The following is a 19,752-nucleotide window of genomic DNA, read 5'->3' on the forward strand; positions in this document are numbered from 1 at the left end:
CCGTCCGCACGGCGATGTACCAAACACGACGACGACGAGAAAACAACCGCACGAAACCGAGGCACAAACACAACTGAAACGACAACAAGCCAAATCGTGCGATCCGAACTGGAACCGACTCTTTTGTTCGATAAAATCGAAGACTTGCGCACGCTAAAATGTTGCCATAGAAAGATGATTAAGGTGATGGTTCAATATTTATATTTATGCTCCACAGATCAAAGAGATTCCATTGCCGCAACGGCGTCGACTATGGGGCCTTTCCAGGGGACTGAAGCGGTGGCTGATTCGCCTATAGGCGTATACCCATCATTCATTCAATATATGGGGCACAATTTTTTTTTTTTTATTTCGTCAAATTCGTTATAACAAAGCTTCGGAGGCATCGACGTACTATAGACGAATCCAAGTAAAAATAAGAAGAAGACACACGACGGTGTTAACTTTGACAGATCCTACAGCTCAGCATAGGGAGATCATTTTAAAATGCTTATAATAAATTCTAGACAAAATGTAATTAAAATCTGATTGATGTATGATACGGAAAAAGTTCCGAACTGTATGATAGATACGTTTTTGGAAAAAAATCAAAAAATTGAGATAAGCTTCCAGATATGTAATTCGGAACTTTTTCCGTACCGTAAATACATCAATCAGATTTTAATTACAATTTGTCTAAAAATTAAAGAAAGCATTTTAAAATGATCTCCCTATGCTGAGCTGTAGGATCTGTCAAAGTTAACACCGTCGTGTGTCTTCTTCACAGCAAAAAAAGTTGTTGAATATTACATCGAAATAGATGCAACCAATCGAATCCGTCGATTGTTGAATATTACACTGCACGATGTACCCGAGAGCTTGCTGTGTAATAAACAGAAGCGATGTAATTTCTTCCCGATGTAAAAATATTTCAACGTAATCAAGGCGATGTAAAATTGAGCAATGTAAAATAGTGCAACGTACAAGCCATTTGTACCATTGAGTTTTCTTATCGTGGTTTTTTTCATCAATAATTTTTTGGTCTAGTTTTTTGAAGGATTCGTAAATTAAAGATATGATTCTATATTTTCAGCACATCTACATATGATATTATACATAAGCAAATACGAAAGCGCCGGTAGATACCATGCAACGACGATACACATTGATCAGTCATCAGGAATCCGCAGTATCGATCCGCAGACTCAGGGTAGCCCTTGTTTTGCTGGATTTCCTTCGCGTTCGGAGGCGCTACGAAGCCGCTGCAAATAATGAAATATGTTTAGCATGCAGATCTGGTATGCGGGTGTATGAAACAAAGGTCGACGACGACAGGAATCCTATCAGGTTGCGAAGATAATCATAACAGGGTTCAGACGGGGATCCTATCAGGACTCCGACGGGAATCTTATCAAGATTCCGACGGAAATGCTTTCTAGATTCCAACAAGAATCTAATTCAGATTCCGACGGAAATCCTTACCGAATGCCGAAAAGATTTTTTTCGGGATTCCAACAAGGTTTTTTTGGGATTCTGACGGGAATCATTTCGGAATTACGAAGGGTCTCCTTCCCTTCCCTTTCGAGATTTCGGCGGAATTTCCTTTGGGATTCCGACGTGACTTCTTTCGGGATTTTGAAGGAAATCCATTTGGGATTCCGACGGAAATCTTTCAGGAATGGCGACGAAAATCCTTTTGGATCCCGCCTTTCGAAATTCCGACGGGAATCCTTTCCAACTAAAATCCTTTCGAGATTCTTTCCGACGAGAATACTTTCGGGATTCCGATAATCCTTTCGGGATTCCGACGGGAATCGTTTCGGGATTCCAACGGGAATCCTTTCGGGATTCCGACAGGAAACCTTTCGGGATTCCGACGGGAAACCTTTCGGGATTTCAACGGGAATCCTTTCGGGATTCCGACAGGAAACCTTTCGGGATTCCGACGGGAAACCTTTCGGGATTTCAACGGGAATCCTTTCGGAATTCCGAAGGAAATCCTTTCGGGATTCCGACAGGAATACTTTCGGGATTCCGACGGAAATCCTTTAGGGATTCCGACGTGAATCCTTTCCAACTAATATCCTTTCGAGATTCTTTCCGACGGGAATCCTTTCGGGATTCCGACGGGAATCATTTCAGGATTCCGAAGGGAATCATTTCAGGATTCCGAAGGGAATCCTTTCGGGATTCCGAAGGGAATCCTTTCGGGATTCCGAAGGGAATCCTTTCGGGATTCCGACAGGAATCCTTTCGATTCCGACGGGAATCCTTTCGGGATTCCGACGGGAATCCTTTCGGATTCCGACGGAATCCTTTCGGGATTCCGACGGGAATCCTTTCGGGATTCCGACGGAATCCTTTCGAGTTCCGACGAGGAATCCTTTCGGATTCCGACGGGAATCCTTTCGGGATTCCGACGGAATCCTTTCCGGGATTCCGACGGGAATCCTTTCGGGATTCGACGGAATCCTTTCGGGATTCCGACGGGAATCCTTTCGGGATTCCGACGGGAATCCTTTCGAGATTCCGACGGAATCCTTTCGGGATTCCGACGGAATCCTTTCGATTCCGACGGAATCCTTTCGGGATTCCGACGGGAATCCTTTCGGGATTCCGACGGGAATCCTTTCGGGATTCCGACGGGAATCCTTTCGGGATTCCGACGGGAATCCTTTCGGGATTCCAACGGGAATCCTTTCGGGATTCCAACGGAAAGCCTTTCGGGATTCTGACGGGAATCCTTTCGGGATTCCGACGGGAATCCTTTCGGGATTCCGATGGGAATCCTTTCGGGATTCTGACGGGAAACCTTTCGAGATTCTGACGGGAAACCTTTCGAGATTCCGACGGGAATCCTTTCGGGATTCCGACGGGAATCCTTTCGGGATTCCGACGGGAATCCTTTCGGGATTCCGACGGGAATCCTTTCGGGATTCCGACGGAATTCCTTTCGGGATTCCGACGGGAACTTTCGGGATTCCGACGGAATCCTTTCGGGATTCCGACGGAATCCTTTCGGGATTCCGACGGGAATCCTTTCGGGATTCCGACGGAATCCTTTCGGGATTCCGACGGGAATCCTTTCAGGGATTCGACGGGAACTTTCGGGATTCCGACGGAATCCTTTCGGATTCCGACGGGAATCCTTTCGATCTGACGGAATCCTTCCGGGATTCCGACGGGAATCCTTCCGGGACCTGACGGAATCCTTCCGATTCCGACGGAATCCTTCCGGGATTCCGACGGGAATCCTTCCGGGATTCCGACGGAATCCTTCCGGGATTCCGACGGGAATCCTTCCGGGATTCCGACGGAATCCTTCCGGGATTCCGACGGAATCCTTCCGATTCCGACGGAATCCTTCCGGGATTCCGACGGAATCCTTCCGGGATTCGACGGGAATCCTTCCGGGATTCCGACGGAATCCTTTCGGGATTCCGACGGAATCCTTTTCGGGATTCCGACGGAATCCTTTCGGATTCCGACGGAATCCTTTCCGGATTCCGACGGAATCCTTTCGGGATTCCGACGGCAATCCTTTCGATTCCGACGGGAATCTTTCGGGATTCCGACGGAATCCTTTCGGGATTCCGACGGGAATCCGTTCGGGATTCCGACGGAATCCTTTCGATTCCGACGGGAATCCTTTCGATTCCGACGGAATCCTTTCGATTCCGACGGGAATCCTTTCGGGATTCCGACGGGAATCCTTTCGGGATTCCGACGGGAATCCTTTCGGAATTCCGACGAGAATCCTTTCGGGATTCCGACGGGAATCCTTTCGGGATTCCGACGGGAATCCTTTCGGGACTCCGACGGGAATCCTCTTGGGATTCCGATGGGAATACTTTCGGGATTCAGATGGGAATACTTTCGGGATACCGACGGGAATCTTCTCCAACTAAAATCCTTTCAAGATTCTAACGGGAATCCTTTCGTGTTTCCTACGGGATTCCGACGGGAATTCTTTTGGGATTCAAAGGGAATCCTTTCGAGATTCGACGGGAATCCTTTCGGGATTCGACGGGAATCCTTTCGGGATTCGACGGGAATCCTTTTGGGATCATTTACAACGAGAATTCTTTCCATCGAAAATCCGCGAGAATCCTTTCCATCGGGATTCTTTCCGCCAAGAATACTTTTGGGATTCCGACGAGAATCCTTTCGGGATTCCAACGGGAATCCTTTCGGGGTTCCAACGGGTATCCTTTCGGGATTCGACGGGAAACCTTTCGAGATTCGACGGGAATCCTTTCGGTATTCGACGAGAATCCTCTTGGGATTCCGATGGGAATACTTTCAAAATTCCGACAGGAATGCTTTTGGGATTCGGCGGGGAGCCTTTCGGGATTCGACGGGAATCTTCTTGGGATTCCGACGGGAATCCTTTCGGGATTCGACGGGGAGCCTTTTGGGATTCGACGGGAATCCTTTCGGGATTCGACGGGGAGCCTTTTGGGATTCGACGGGAATCCTCTTGGGATTCCGACGAGAATGCTTTCGGTATTCCGACGGGAATCCTTTCGGGATTCGACGGGGAGCCTTTTGGGATTCGACGGGAATCCTCTTGGGATTCTTTCCGACGAGAATCCTTTCCAACTAAAATCCTTTCGAGATTCTTTCCGACGAGAATACTTTCGGGATTCCGACGAGAATTCTTTCGGGACTCCTACAGGACTCTTTTTGGAATTCTAACGGGGATCCTTTCGGTATTAGATGCGAATCCTTTTGGGATTATTCCCAACGAGAATTCTTTTCATCGAAAATCCTCGAGAATCCTTTCCATCGGGATTCTTTCCACCAAGAATACTTTTGGGATTCCGACGGGAATCCTTCCGGGATTCCAACAAGAATCCTTTCGGGATTCAACGGAAATCCTTTCGGGATTCGACGGGAATCCTTTCGGGATTCGACAGGAACCGTTTCGGTATTCGACGGGAATCCTTTCGGGATTCGACGGGAATCCTTTCGGGATTCGACAGGAATCCTCTTGGGATTTCGACGGGAATCCTTTTGGGATTCTTTCCGACGAGAATCCTTTCCAACGAAAATGTTTTCGGGATTCTTTCCGACAAGAATACTTTCGGGATTCCGATGGAAATCCTTTCGAGATTTCGATGGGAATCCTTTCGGGACTCCGACGGCAATCTTTTCGGGATTCCGACGGGAATTCTTTCGAGATTCCGACGGGAATCCTTTTGGGATTCTTTCCGACGAGATTCATTCCAACGAGAATCCTTTCCGACGAAAATACTTTCGGGATTCCGACGGGAATTCTTTCAGGATTCTTTCTGACGAGAATCCTTTCAGGACACATTTAGATAAAAACACCTTCGGGATTATGACGGGAATCCTTTCTGGATTCCGACGGGAATCTTTTCGGGACTCCGACGAGAATTCTTTTGAGATTCCAGCGGAAATCCTTTCGGGATCTCGAGAAGATTCTTTTCGAAATCCTTAAAGGATTCCCGTCGGAAACCCGAAAGGACTCCCGATGAAATCTCGATAGGATTCTTGTCGGTTTTTTTATACGATTTCCCTCGGAATTCAGGAAGAATCTCCGTTGGAATTCCGAAAAGATCCCAGTCGGAATCCCAAAAGGACTCCCGTCAAAATCCCAAAAGGATTTCATTCAGAATCCCGAAAGGATTCCCGTCAGAAAATATTCCCTTATTAAATTCGAACGCATTTCTGTCGGAGTCCCGAAGGTATTCCCATTGAAATCACGAAAGAGTTTTCGTCGGAATTTTGAGAGGATTTCCTTCGAAATCCCCTCGGAATCTCGAAAGAATATATGTTGAAGTCTTTAAAGAGTTCTATCCAGGATCCCAAATGAATTCCCGTCGAAATCCCTAAACCATTCTTGTCAAAATTTTAAAGGATTACTCCTACTCCTGAATGGATTTCCGTTGTAATCCCGAAATGATTTCAGTCGGATTCCCGAAAGAATTCCCGTCGGAATTCAAAAAGGAATTTCGTCGGATTCTCAAAAAGTTTACCGTTAGGACTCCGAAAAAAATACCGTTAAAATCCCTAGAAGATTCCCGTTGTAATCTCGAAAGGACTTCCGTAGAAATTTCAAATGGATCCCCGGCGGAATTCCGAAAGGATTCCCGTCATAAACCCAAAAATGTTTTCATCGGAATCCCGAAAAGATTCTTCTCGTTATTACGAAAAGATTTCCATTTGAATCCCGGTAGGATTTCGGTCATAATCCCGAAAGGATTCCCGTAAAAATCCCATCTGTAAAGGATGCCCGTCATGATCTCGAAAGGATTCTTGTTGGAATCCAGAAAGAATCCTCTTCGGAATCTTGAAAAGATTCTTGTCGGAATCCGGAAAGGATTCCCGTCGGAGTCCTGGAAAAATTCTTATCACCCGCATAATTACAAACTGTACATGGATATTTTCCCGTGCGTTCGACAACAGTATCCTTTAATGTTGACAACTATAAATGAACAATCTCATATAAAGTTTTAACAGTTTGTGGTACGGTTAATTGACAAATAACATTATGTTGAATGGGTTGTTATGTCACCATAAAAAATCGTCTGTTTTCGCGTGCAAAATTTTCGCTCAACGGTATGATAAAATGTTGACATATAATGCAGGAAATAAAGAACATTTTAGAGACAGCATGTTATATGTTGACATTTAGTGATGATGTCGAGCAGTTATGGTTGAATCGATCGAAAAGTATTCGATAACCCCAAGTAACATTTTAAGTTTTATTCCGCTCTAAGAATGGTTTTCAAGATCAATTTATAAGATCTAACAATAAAACCGAGTAATAAACGGCAACCTTCTGATGACCACTATAAGAGTAAGATATTGCCAAGTGGCCCTCTCCAGATAACCACTATAAACCTATTATAAGAGCAATTAGAAACCCTTTTTAAACCACCCGCAAAAAAGGGAATTTGGCTGCGGCAGCTGTCAAAATGATGCATTAAAAAAAGAGAAACAAATCTTTGCAGAAAAATAATAACAAAATGGATTGTTGATGAAAATTATGATGATGACAACAAAATAATATTTTATTTCAGGTTGTTTTTTCGATTCAGTACCATTGAAAAGAAGTGCGCTTCCGATTTCATGGTCAAAAGTTGTAAAAAAAAAAGGTTGAACACCACGTGCCGGCCATATAACGTAGCTCATGGAAATAAATCGAAAATATTGATTACCACAACATCTAGGATGTCCACTAAATCGATTAGTATTTTTGCCCAAACTATTAATTAATAAAATTATTTATCGGAAAAAGTATGATAAGCGGTGAAAATTTCGTTAAATCATGCATTTCAGTGATATATTTCACTAACTGCGAAATGCTTTTCCGTTTTCAATATGGCCATCAAGGAATTTGATCAGAAAAAATTTGCTTTTATAAAACACCGTCATAAACTCTTCGCAATACAAACATTCTTATGGGGGTAATTCATTTGACCACATTATGACCAAAAATTGTAGCTTTATTCGAGCGTTGAAAATTGGATTTATTATACGCTCTTCATCACTACCATAGATCTGTTCATATGGTCAATAGGCATTTGACGTTTGAAGCATTTTTCAGCAGATTTATGGGAGGTTTATTGATAGCAATAAGAGCGCCAATAAAACTGAGCAATCAGCTTCGTGATTGCTGTCATAAGCCCGCAATAGGAATTAGATAAATCCAAGAAGCATGGAAATTGTTACTTGGGAACCGCAACGTAAACTGTGAAGCTATATCTAACATCGTAATAATGATTCTGACCATATAACATGTTGTTTTTTATTATGCGGGCAGGTTTCCCTTCGGAATCCTGTCGAAATGTTGAAAGGGTCTGCGTCAAAGTCTCGAAAGGGATTGCGTCGTAATCCCGGAAGGATTCCCGTCGGAGTCCCGGCAGTTATCCCGTCGGGATCCCGAAAATATTCTCGTCGCAATCCAGAAAAGATTTCCGTCGGAATTCCGAAGGAATTCCCGAAAGGAGTTTTGTTGGTATCCCGATATTAAATGGGAGCGGGATTTGCGTTTCCCGTGACAGGAGAAGAAGTCTACATGTTATGAGTTATGATGAGTGATAAAAGAAAAGTGAAAAGTTACTAATGAGAAATTAGAAGTGAGAAATAAATTGAGAGAAGTGAAGAAATGAATAGTGAAAAGTAAGCAGCGTAAATTGAGAATGAGAAATAGGTAGAGTAAAATGAGAAATTAGTACATAGTACGAAGTGAAGAGGGAAAAGTAAGTAGTAGAAATTTGAACGAGACATGAGAAACAATGAGTACTGAAACGGCCACCTCTCTCTCTCACTCACTTACTTCCTATTACTCATGCTCTCTCACTTACTCTCTGTTTCTCACTCACTCGCTTACTTACTCACTTGCTTTAACTCATTCTCACTCTATCACTCCTACTCACTCTCACTCACTCACCACCTCCTACTCACTCTCACTCATTCACTCACCAACTCTCACTCATTCACTCTGTCTCACTCACTCACTCAACCTCACACATACACTCATTCTCACTCACTCGCTCAATCTCACTCATTTTCACTCTCACTCTCTTACTCACACTTACTTACTCTGGCTCACACATGCACTTTCACTCAAATACTCGTTCACTCACTCACTTATTCACTCTTACTCACTCACTCATTCACGAACTCTTAATCACTCACCCACTCTTACTCACTCACTTCTACTAACACTCTCTCACTCACGCACTCTCACTCCTGAATGGATTTCCGTTGTAATCCCGAAATGATTTCAGTAGGATTCCCGAAAGAATTCCCGTCGGAATTCAAAAAGGAATTTCATCGGATTCCCAAAAAGTTTACCGTTAGGACTCCGAAAAAAAATACCGTTACAATCCTAAGAAGATTCCCGTTTTAATTTCGAAAGGACTTGCGTAGAAATTTCAAATGGATCCCCGGCGGAATTCCGAAAGGATTCCCGTCATAAACCCAAAAATGTTCTCATCGGAAACCCGAAAAGATTCTTGTCGTTATTACGAAAAGATTTCCATTTGAATCCCGGTATTATTTCGGTCATAATCCCGAAAGGATTCCCGTAAAAATCCAATCTGTAAAGGATGCCCGTCATGATCCCGAAAAGATTCTTGTTGGAATCCAGAATGGTTCCTCTTCGGAATCCTGAAAAGATTCTTGTCGGAATCCGGAAAGGATTCCCGTCGGAGTCCTGGATAGATTCTTATCAGGTTTCCCTTCGGAATCCCGTCGAAATGTTGAAAGGGTCTGCGTCAAAGTCCCGAAAGGGATTGCGTCGTAATCCCGGAAGGATTCCCGTAGGAGTCCCGGCAGTTATCCCGTCGGAATCCCGAAAATATTCTCGTCGCAATCCAGAAAAGATTTCCGTCGGAATTCCCGAAAGGAGTCTTGTTGGTATCCCGATATTAAATGGGAGCGGGATTTGCGCTTCTTGTGACAGGAGAAGAAGTCAACATGTTATGAGTTATGGAGAGTGATAAAAGAAAAGTGAAAAGTTACTAATGAGAAATGAGAAGTGAGAAATAAATTGAGAGGAGTGAAGAAATGAATAGTGAAAAGTAAGCAGCGTAAATTGAGAATGAGAAATAGGTAGAGTAAAATGAGAAATTAGTACACAGTACGAAGTGAGAAGAGAAAAGTAAGCAGTAAAAATTTGAACGAGACATGAGAATTAATGAGTAGTGAAACGGCCACCTCTCTCTCTCACTCACTCACTTTCTATTACTCATCCTCTCTCATCAACTCTCTCACTTACTCACTCTCTGTTTCTCACTCACTCGCTTACTTACTCATTTGCTTTAACTCATTCTCACTCTATCACTCCCACTCACTAACTCACTCACCAACTCCTACTCAATCTCACTCACTCACTTCCTCCTACTCACTCTCCCTCATTCACTCACCAACTCTCACTCATTCACTCTGTCTCACTCACTCACTCAACCTCACACATACACTCATTCTCACTCACTCGCTCAATCTCACTCATTTTCACTCTCACTCTCTTACTCACACTTACTTACTCTGGCTCACACATGCACTTTCACTGAAATATTCGTTCACTCACTCACTTATTCACTCTTACTCACTCGCTCATTCACGAACTCTTAATCACTCACCCACTCTTACTCACTCACTTCTACTAACACTCTCTCACTCACGCTCTCTCACTCACTCACTCAATCTCACACACATTCATTCTCATTCACACACTCAATTTCACACGCTCTCATTCTTACTCACTTACTCAATCTCACACACACTTATTCTCCCTCACTAACTAATTCTCATTCAGTCACTTTCACTCAATCACTCGTTCACTCACTCACTCATTCATTCTCACTCACTCACTCAAATGAGTAGTATAAGTCTGAAGAGAAAAGTAAGCAGTGAAAGTTAAGAAAATTGAACGAAAAGTGAAAAATAATGAGTAGTGAGATGGCCAGCTCTCTCTCTTTAACTGACTAACTTTCTCTCACTCTTCCTCTCTTACCTACTCTCTCTCTCTCTCTCACTTACTCACTCTCTCTTTCTCAATCAAATGCTCTAGCTGAAAGGATTTCCGTCGTTATCTTGAAGGGATTCCCTTCGGAAACCCGATTTACGTCAGAATTCCAAAAGGATTTCTGTCGGAATTTCGAAAGGATTTTCGTTAGAATCACGAAAGAATCCCCGTCGGAATCCTGTCATAATACCGAAAGGATTCCAGTCGGAATCCCGAAAGAATTCCCGCTAGAATCCCGTCGAAATTAAAAAAGTGCATGTCCCGATAGCATCTTCCGTCGGAATCCTAAAAGTGTTCTCGTCGCAATCCAGAAAAGATTCCCGTAGGAAATCGGCCTCATTTGCCCTCTCTTTAAGAAAGGGCACAGACTGGAGTGCGCCAATTACCGAGGAATAACCCTCCTTAATTCGGCGTACAAAATTATGTCCCGTATTCTGTTCAACAGATTGAGACCGCTTGAAGAGTCCTTCGTCGGCGAATACCAAGCAGGTTTTCGTGAGGGCTGATCAACGACGGATCAAATGTTTACCCTGAGACAAATCCTTGATAAATTCCGGGAGTACAACTTGCAGACACATCATCTGTTTATTGATTTCAAGGCGGCGTACGATTCAGTGAAACGGAATAAATTATGGCAAATTATGCTTGAACATGGTTTTCCGGCGAAACTGATACGGCTGATTCGTTTAACGTTGGACGGATCGAAATCAAGTGTAAGGGTTGCGGATGAAATATCGACGTCATTAGTTACCTTAGAGCTTGAGCTGAGCTTGAGCTTGATTGACTGCTCGTAGTTGCTACTCCATTATGACCAGATCAGCTGTTCTTGCACAAGGAACCAACAGATGTTTGCTTGGGACTAGCACACATCTTCAATGTGCAAGTACTGGTGATCTCATTTGATAGGTCATACTGGCGCCTGCCACGTCAGAATGCAAGTCAATGTAGGGAAGGGGGAGGAAATGATGATGCAATCACTCGCCCACTGCAAGCCGAATATACCTCTGCACTTGCCACGAGTTCATGCGGAATTTGTTGGAATTTTTGGGTTAGGTTGGAGAGGCAGAGGTCCGTCTTGGTTAACGAGCTGCCAATGTGATAGATAGGAGAAGGTAACTGATGGAATTTCTAATTGGATGTAGGAAACGAGCTGCATAGTTCATTTCCAATTCTAGCAGATTACTGTTAGAATACTCAAGTTGAAGGTATAGGAATAGTAATGGAAACGGTATGGAAGTCCATTTCCAGTTCTAGCGATTGCTAGAACATGAGAAATACAGAGAAAGATACAAAGTAGGAGAATGGAACGGACCTGGGATTGAACCCACGACCTCCTGCGTATGAGGCAGAAGCAGTAGCCATATGACTACCAAGCCCTCTTCATATCGACGTCATTTGTTACCTTAGATGGATTAAAGCAGGGTGATGCACTCTCGAATCTACTGTTCAATATAGCGCTCGAGGGAGCGATTAGGAGAGCTGGTGTGCAAAGAAGCGGTACCATTATCACAAAATCGCATATGCTCCTGGGATTTGCGGACGATATCGATATTATCGGAATTGATCGCCGTGCCGTGGAAGAGGCTTTCGCGCCTTTTAAGAGGGAGACAGCGAGGATTGGACTCACGATCAATACCAGCAAAACGAAGTACATGGTCGCTGGCAATCAACGTGGGTTCTTTAGTGGTGGTGGTAGTGAAATAGTGCTGGATGGTGAAAAATTTGAAGTGGTAGAAGAATTTGTGTATCTTGGAACATTAGTGACGTGCGATAATGATGTTACCCGCGAGGTGAAAAGGCGTATTGCAGCTGCAAATAGGGCTTATTACGGACTTCGTAACCAGCTTAAGTCCCGTAGTCTGCAAACGAAAACAAAACTCGCGCTGTATACTACTCTGATTCTTCCGGTGGCTTTATACGGCCATGAGACATGGACGTTAAAGGAGGCTGATCGGAGTGTTTGAGCGTAAGGTGCTGCGGACAATACTCGGCGGTAAACAGGAGAACGGTATCTGGCGGCGTCGCATGAATCACGAATTGTACCAGGTGTATAAAGGGCTGGATATTATTAAGCTTATAAAACACGGCAGACTACGGTGGGCTGGTCACGTTGTTCGTATGCCGGAAGAACGTCAAGCGAAGATAATATTTAGTAGAGAACCCGGAAGAGGCCGCAGGCTTCGTGGAAGGCCGCGTACACGATGGCTTTTTGCAGTTGAAGAGGAGCTGAGGGCGCTCAATGTTCAGGGCGACTGGAAGCGATTGGCCCAGGATCGAGTCCAGTGGAGAAGGATACTCCATTCGGCGTAGGTTCATCGAAGAGCTGTAGCCCATCAAGTATCAAGTAAGGAATCCCGGAAGGATTGATGTCAGGCCATTTGGTCGAATGCCGTTTGGCCGAATAGTTAAAAAAATTTAACCTCAGTTTACGAGTGGTCTTTCTTCCTACTTCCTTCTTTTTTCTTTTTCTTTCTACCTTCTTCCTTCCTCCTTATTCCTTCTTCCTTATTCCTTCTTCCATATTCCTTATTCCTTCTTTCTTCTTTTTTCCTTCTTCTTACCTTCTTCCTTATATCTTCTTCCTTCTTCTTTCTTGCTTCTTCATTCTTTTTTCTTCCTTCTTCCTTCTTTTTGCTTCCTTCTTTCTTCTTTCTTCTTCCTTCCTCCTTAGTTTTTCTTCCTTCTTCCTTCTTCCATCTTCCTTTTTCCATCATCCATCTTCCTTTTTTCTTCTTCCTTCTTCCATCATTCATCTTCCTTTTTCCTTCTTCCTTTTGCCTTCTTCCTTCTTCATTTTTCCTTCTTCCTTCTACCTTCATTTTTTCTTTTTCCTTCTTCTTTCTTCCTTCTTTTTTCTTCCTTCTGCCTTCTTCTTCCTTCTTTTTTCTTCCTTCTTCCTTCTTTCCTCTTCCTTCTTCCTTCTTTCCTCTTCCTTCTTCCTTCTTCTTTCTTTCTTCTTCCTTCTTTCTTCCTTCTTCCTTCTTCTTTCTTCCTTCTTCCTTCTTCCTTCTTCCTTCTTCCTTCTTCCTTCTTCCTTCTGCTTTCTTCTTTCTTCCTTCACCCTTCTTTCTTCTTCATTCTTCTTTCTTCCATCATCCATCTTCCTTCTTCTTCCTTCTTTTTTCTTCCTTCTTCCTTATGCCTTCCTCATTCTTCCGTCTTCCTTCTTCTTTCTTCTTCCTTCCTTTTTATTTTTTCCTTCTTCATTCTTTCTTTTTCCTTCTTCTTTCTTCCTTCTTCCTTCATTCTTATCTCTTCTTCTTACTTTTTCTCTCTTGCTTCTTCCTTCTTTTTTCTTCATTCTTCCTTCTTTCTTCTTTTTGCTTCCTTCTTTCTTCTTCCTTCTTCCTTCCTCCTTAGTTTTTCTTCCTTCTTCCTTCTTCCATCTTCCTTTTTCCATCATCCATCTTCCTTTTTTCTTCTTCCTTCTTCCATCATTCATCTTCCTTTTTCCTTCTTCCTTCTTCCTTCTACCTTTTTCATTTTTTCTTTTTCCTTCTTCTTTCTTCTTTCTTCCTTCTTTTTTCTTCCTTCCGCCTTCTTCTTCCTTCTTCCTTCTTTCCTCTTCCTTCTTCCTTCTTCTTTCTTTCTTCTTCCTTCTTCTTTCTTCCTTCTTCCTTCTTCTTTCTTCCTTCTTCCTTCTTCCTTCTTCCCTCTTCCTTCTTCCTTCTTCCTTCTTCCTTCCGCTTTCTTCTTTCTTCCTTCACCCTTCTTTCTTCTTCATTCTTCCTTCTTCCATCATCCATCTTCCTTCTTTTTTCTTCCTTCTTCCTTATGCCTTCCTCATTCTTCCTTCTTCCTTCTTCCTTTTTATTTTTTCCTTCTTCCTTCTTCATTCTTTCTTTTTCCTTCTTCCTTTTTCCTTCTTCTTTCTTCCTTCTTCCTTCATTCTTATTTCTTCTTCTTACTTTTTCTCTCTTGCTCCTTCCTTCTTTTTTCTTATTTCTTCCTTCTTTCTTCTTTTTGCTTCCTTCTTCTTCCTTCTTCCTTCCTCCTTAGTTTTTCTTCCTTCTTCCTTCTTCCATCTTCCTTTTTCCATCATCCATCTTGCTTTTTTCTTCTTCCTTCTTTCATCATTCATCTTCCTTTTTCCTTCTTCCTTCTACCTTTTTCCTTCTTCCTTCTACCTTCTTCCTTTTTTCTTTTTCTTTCTTCCTTCTTCTTTCTTCCTTCTTTTTTCTTCCTTCTGCCTTCTTCTTCCTTCTTTTTTCTTCCTTCTTCCTTCTTTCCTCTCCCTTCTTCCTTCTTCTTTCTTTCTTCTTCCTTCTTCCTTCTTCTTTCTTCCTTCTTCTTTCTTCCTTCTTCCTTCTTTTTTCTTCCCTCTTCCTTCTTCCTTCCTCCTTCTTCCTTTTTTCTTCTTCCTTCTTCCATCATTCATCTTCCTTTTTCCTTCTTCCTTCTACCTTCTTCCTTTTTTCTTTTTCTTTCTTCCTTCTTCTTTCTTCCTTCTTTTTTCTTCCTTCTGCCTTCTTCTTCCTTCTTTTTTCTTCCTTCTTCCTTCTTTCCTCTTCCTTCTTCCTTCTTTCCTCTCCCTTCTTCCTTCTTCTTTCTTTCTTCTTCCTTCTTCCTTCTTTTTTCTTATCTCTTCCTTCTTCCTCCTTCCTTCTGCTTTCTTCTTTCTTCCTTCACCCTTCTTTTTTCTTCATTCTTCCTTCTTCCATCATCCATCTCCCTTCTTCCTTCTTCCTTATGCCTTCCTCATTCTTCCTTCTTCCTTCTTCCTTTTTCTTTTTTCCTTCTTCCTTTTTCCTTCTTCCGTCTTTCTTCTTCTTTCTTCCTTCTTCCTTCATTCTTATCCCTTCTTCTTACTTTTTCTCTCTTGCTTCTTCCTTCTTTTTTCTGCCTTCTTTCATCACCCTTCTTCCTTCTTCTTTCTTCATTCTTCCTTATTACTTCAGCTATTCGGCCAAACGGCATTCGGCCAAATGACCCTAAATCGAAGGATTCTCGTCATAAATCCGAAACTTCTTCTTCTATGGTTCTACACTGCAAAAACTCCACACATTTTTATTGGCAAAAATCCATTAATTTAACTCATGATGTTTATTAGCGCACACATAACCACTTTCAACGCGAAGTACAAATAGAATCTATAGTCAAATAAAATGTATGTGTGGTCTCTAATATGCAGTTATTAAATTTATGTGTGGACAAAAATAGCATATATTTGGGTTCCCAAATTGCAAAAATTTATGTGTGCGACAAATATATTCAATATGAAGAATTTTCTCAGTGTACATTCCAGCTGGAACTTGAACGGCTTTTCAACTTAGTATTCTTTTAGCATTTCCTCAGTTATTATTTGAAAGCTTTCCTATGCCCGCCATTGCATGAGTATGTACTGTAGATCCAGTTGAAAACCGAATTGAGCTCTAGCGACAATCCCTTTTTTCTCCCATTAACGAATGTCGCGACTGCATCGCGAGTGGTGCGCATGATGGCGCACGGCTATGGCATAGATGCGCACTACTCGCGATGCAGTTGCGACATCCGGAAATGGGAGAAAATGCGATTATCGCTAGAGCTTAATTCGGTTTTCAACTGGATCTACAATATCTTGGATATGCCCAGGGTGTCGATAATGTTTCCAGCTCGAAAACATCCTAGACCAAACCGAGAATCAAACTCACCATCTCCGGATTGCTCGCAAGGCTACTGGAGACCCCGAAACTATTCCTGTCTAAATTTTGAAAGAATTTTCTAGTTTTCGTCGAAATTTAGAAATGATTCCCGGCCGAATTCTGGAACGATTCCCGTTGAAATCGCGAAAGAATTTCTGTCGAAATCTCGAAAGAATTCATGTTGAAGTATTGAAAGGGTTCTTTCCAGAATCCCGAAAAAATTCCATCAAAATCCCTAAGGAAATCTTGTTGGATTCTTTTTAAATTATTCCCGTCGAACTCCTGAAAGAATTTAATCGGAATTTTGAAATGGAACCGGAATCCCCGTTCTATTTCCGCTTCTATTCTATCCGCTTCTATTTCATCCGCTTCTCTATGTCTCTGGTTGTTTTATATTCTTCTAGTTTCAAATGGCCAATTACTAATTTTGATTCTCGGAATCAAATTCCCATCGGAATTCTGAAAGGATTCCCATCGGAAGTCCGAAAGCAATAAACCCCCCCCCCCTTTATTTACTTACATTCTTTCTTGAACGCTCGCAAACGGTCCGGATATGGATCAGGATTTTCGCCAGAAACACGATTCGCTCAATCCCCTGCGATATCGATTCGCAGCTTTTCGGCTATTTCCGCCAGCTTGAACATATTATGATTCTTGTCAATGCCCAGATTCATTATAAAGCCGAGCACTTCGGTCATCTCAACAAACTTTTAATGACGAAAGGCTTCGTCGGCTCCCTGCAGCAGGTAGCCCTGGAGGAAGTGGTTCCGCTCGGTCCAATCCGTACAGTTTGAGGACGGACACCGAGAGCCAAGTTGAGTTTAATGATTCCTTGCTGGTGGGATAGTATAGGGAGCGAACCTGAGCGCTGAGATAGACATGACCAGTGATTTGGTTTTGGTGCTGACGCCGGTTTGGCGTAGATGTTGTTCGCATTGCTGAAGCTGGAGTCGTTGAAGGAACGGGAAAACCTACAATTTCGATTTCTTCGGCCAGAGTGGATGCGCTTCCTGTGGAAGAAGATATAGTAGTTTATAATTAGTTGGTGCATAATATTTAAGTTTTTTTCACAATAAATACTTACAATTTATAATTGACAATGAAAAAACCTTTCGCTCAACACAGTTCGAAAAATAAACATGGCGTACGACCGCTGCGCGCACGTCAGTCTGGGCAGTGTTGCGAGATTGAAAATTACATTTTTAATGAATGTGGAATTACATCCATTATGTGTAATATAGCACAATACAAAATTGAACCGATGGGTTGCATTTATTTGTATGTAATTTTAATTTATTTGGCATTTGATATTACACAAGTAATACGTAAAGAGAAATGATGATTTAGATTCTGTGTAATTCAAAGAGTGATGTAATATCACATTGAAACAACGATATTTTGCATAACGAATTTTTGGTTACATCGTGTTTTTTAGTAAATCGTTATGATTACGTCGATGCACTTTACATTATTTTTTGCTGTGTTATTTTTACTTGAATTCGTCTATTGGCGATTAAAGGTTGCATGAAGAAGAAGAAGTCGAAGGATGATATTAGAAAAATATTGCACGGGGAAGCATACGGAATTTTTTTTCAAACTCTTCTCAAAATTCTAGAAGAGATTTAATTAAAAACGGAAAGCAGTACACAGAAAGAAAAATCATTATTAATAATAAAAATTCCGTTGGTAAAAATAAAAAGTTTCATTGGTTCTTTTTCGTAGAGAGTTGCGTATTTTCAGAATAAAAGTCCGTCAACTTTTAGTTCATTCATGAGTAAATTAGCTATCCGCTGCTCTAGAATTAAAAGTTTGAACTCTCAAAAACAAATTCTAACATTGTCAAATAAAAAAAGGTACACTGTTGAGGTTAAAGTGTTATTTTTGTTCCAAATGACAGTATATTGATAGGATTTCTTTTAAGAATCATATAATCAAGAGAAAATTTATAAACCGAGACACATTTTAATAAATAAATTTAATGAATTGAAATCTTCTTTCACATAAACAGTATGTTGCGACTATGTTTTTTTCGGGAGAAGAATTTTCTAGCTGTTTTGGTAGACCTCTCAATCTGGCGGTGATAGCGATAGGTATATCGCTTGATGCATCCTTCCATGTTGATCCGACGGCACCTGCTGCAAACGGCTTAGTCGAGTATATCAGATACTGTTCCTTTGGGGTTCCAAATGGCGTCATCTGATCGCAAAATAATAGGGTATTGAGTGATTTGTTTCTGTCGTAACATTTGTATGTACTTACAACTCATCTGATGTGTTCCGTGTTCCGCCAAACAGGAAATAACTCCATGAAGTGATATTTCCAAGGCCATTATCGCAAATCGTGGGGTATCAAAGCCAGTTTTGATTGTTCCGGCTCAACATCTGAGAAGCAAATACAAAAGTGATAATGAAAAATAATTAATAGCAATCGACTAAAAGATCGTTAAATGATATTTGTAATGTTACTCACCTCATAAATCACTGCTATTAAATCTATAACAAGTGACTACAACTCCAAACAATCACAGAACCAATCATATAACTTCTTTTTGTTTCGTGGTAATCTGTCACGGCGCGTTTTTTCAAACATTGTGTGTTTTGAAAATAAAAGTTTAAAAACTTTTGTTTTCATGAGACTAATTTCAAAGTTGACACCCAGACCAGACAAAAAGTATGTTTGAATTAAACACTTTACTTTAGATTTCAAAGTTTTTACTTTTATTTTAAAGAAAAGATATCACTTCTTAAGAAGAAAGTTCAATATATTTGATGAAATAATGTTTGTTCTTTCTGTGTACGGGGTTGGACTTTTCTTATACTGTGTATCAAGTATGACATCATAAAATAAAATTTGAAATCGAAAAATTGCGTTTAATATGCAGTAGAAGGAAAGTCCAACCCCGTACTGCTAACCGTTTTTAATTAAATTGCTCCTATAGAATTTTTGAGAAGAGTTTTGAAAAACTTCCCTTATGCTTCCCTGTGCAATATTTTTCAAATATCATCCTTCGACTTCTTCTTCTTCTTCATGCAACCTTTAATCGTCAATTTTACGACATAAAGTAACTATACAAACACAAAAGGCTCAATAAATCTCAACAAATCGCAAGTTTTCGTTAGGAAAAGGTGATTAATGTCGGTAATTAGCACTAACTTCGTACGAGCCTATCACCACAAAACAGATAGGCATTAGAACACACTGCAATTTTCAAAGTAGGCTCTTTGTGTATCAAGAATCGACGAATGGCACTCCCGTATATCCATAGCGAAAGAAAGAGACAGCAAGGCATGCGATGCTGCTCTGTCTTATGCGCGTTGATCAGTAAAGCTTGACTTCCACCGCTAGGTTCACTAGCGTTTCATGGAAAATCATGGAAGGACCACATTCCACGGCAAAGATGCCTATATGTTATGTACTATCACCCAAAATGAGCAGCTGAATTGGGGTATACCACCCAGATTTCGGGTACCAAAAACGATGTTGGGTAGAGTGCCATTGTACCGCAGATGACAGGCGTTTCACCCTGCGGGGCCTTTCACAAATTACGTAACTCTGGTCAAGTCGAGCGTTACGATCCATACAAAAAATTTAAACCTTCCATACAAAAAGTGTTACAAGGAGGAGGGTGGTGGTCCAAAATCACCATAT

The 19,752-nt window shown here is 41.7% G+C and overlaps 2 long non-coding RNA genes across 3 annotated transcripts; both read right to left on the reverse strand.

Moving 5' to 3' along the window:
* Nucleotides 1-1,026: 1,026 nt before the first annotated feature.
* On the reverse strand, nucleotides 1,027-17,302 carry LOC134212047 (uncharacterized). 2 transcript variants are annotated; one of them, XR_009979185.1, is made up of 3 exons: nucleotides 17,189-17,302; nucleotides 16,966-17,114; nucleotides 1,027-1,241 (listed from the first exon to the last, which is right to left on the reverse strand). It is a non-coding gene; the product is annotated as an uncharacterized LOC134212047 (long non-coding RNA). The 2 variants fall into 2 exon arrangements; XR_009979184.1 differs by having other exon boundaries at nucleotides 16,625-17,114.
* A 759-nt stretch (nucleotides 17,303-18,061) lies between these two features.
* LOC134216145 (uncharacterized) lies at nucleotides 18,062-18,689 on the reverse strand. The gene is made up of 3 exons (XR_009980520.1): nucleotides 18,574-18,689; nucleotides 18,364-18,485; nucleotides 18,062-18,300 (listed from the first exon to the last, which is right to left on the reverse strand). It is a non-coding gene; the product is annotated as an uncharacterized LOC134216145 (long non-coding RNA).
* Between the last annotated feature and the right edge of the window lie 1,063 nt (nucleotides 18,690-19,752).

This window comes from Armigeres subalbatus, chromosome 2 (assembly GCF_024139115.2).
Source record: "Armigeres subalbatus isolate Guangzhou_Male chromosome 2, GZ_Asu_2, whole genome shotgun sequence".
Classification (NCBI taxonomy): Eukaryota; Metazoa; Arthropoda; class Insecta; order Diptera; family Culicidae; genus Armigeres; species Armigeres subalbatus.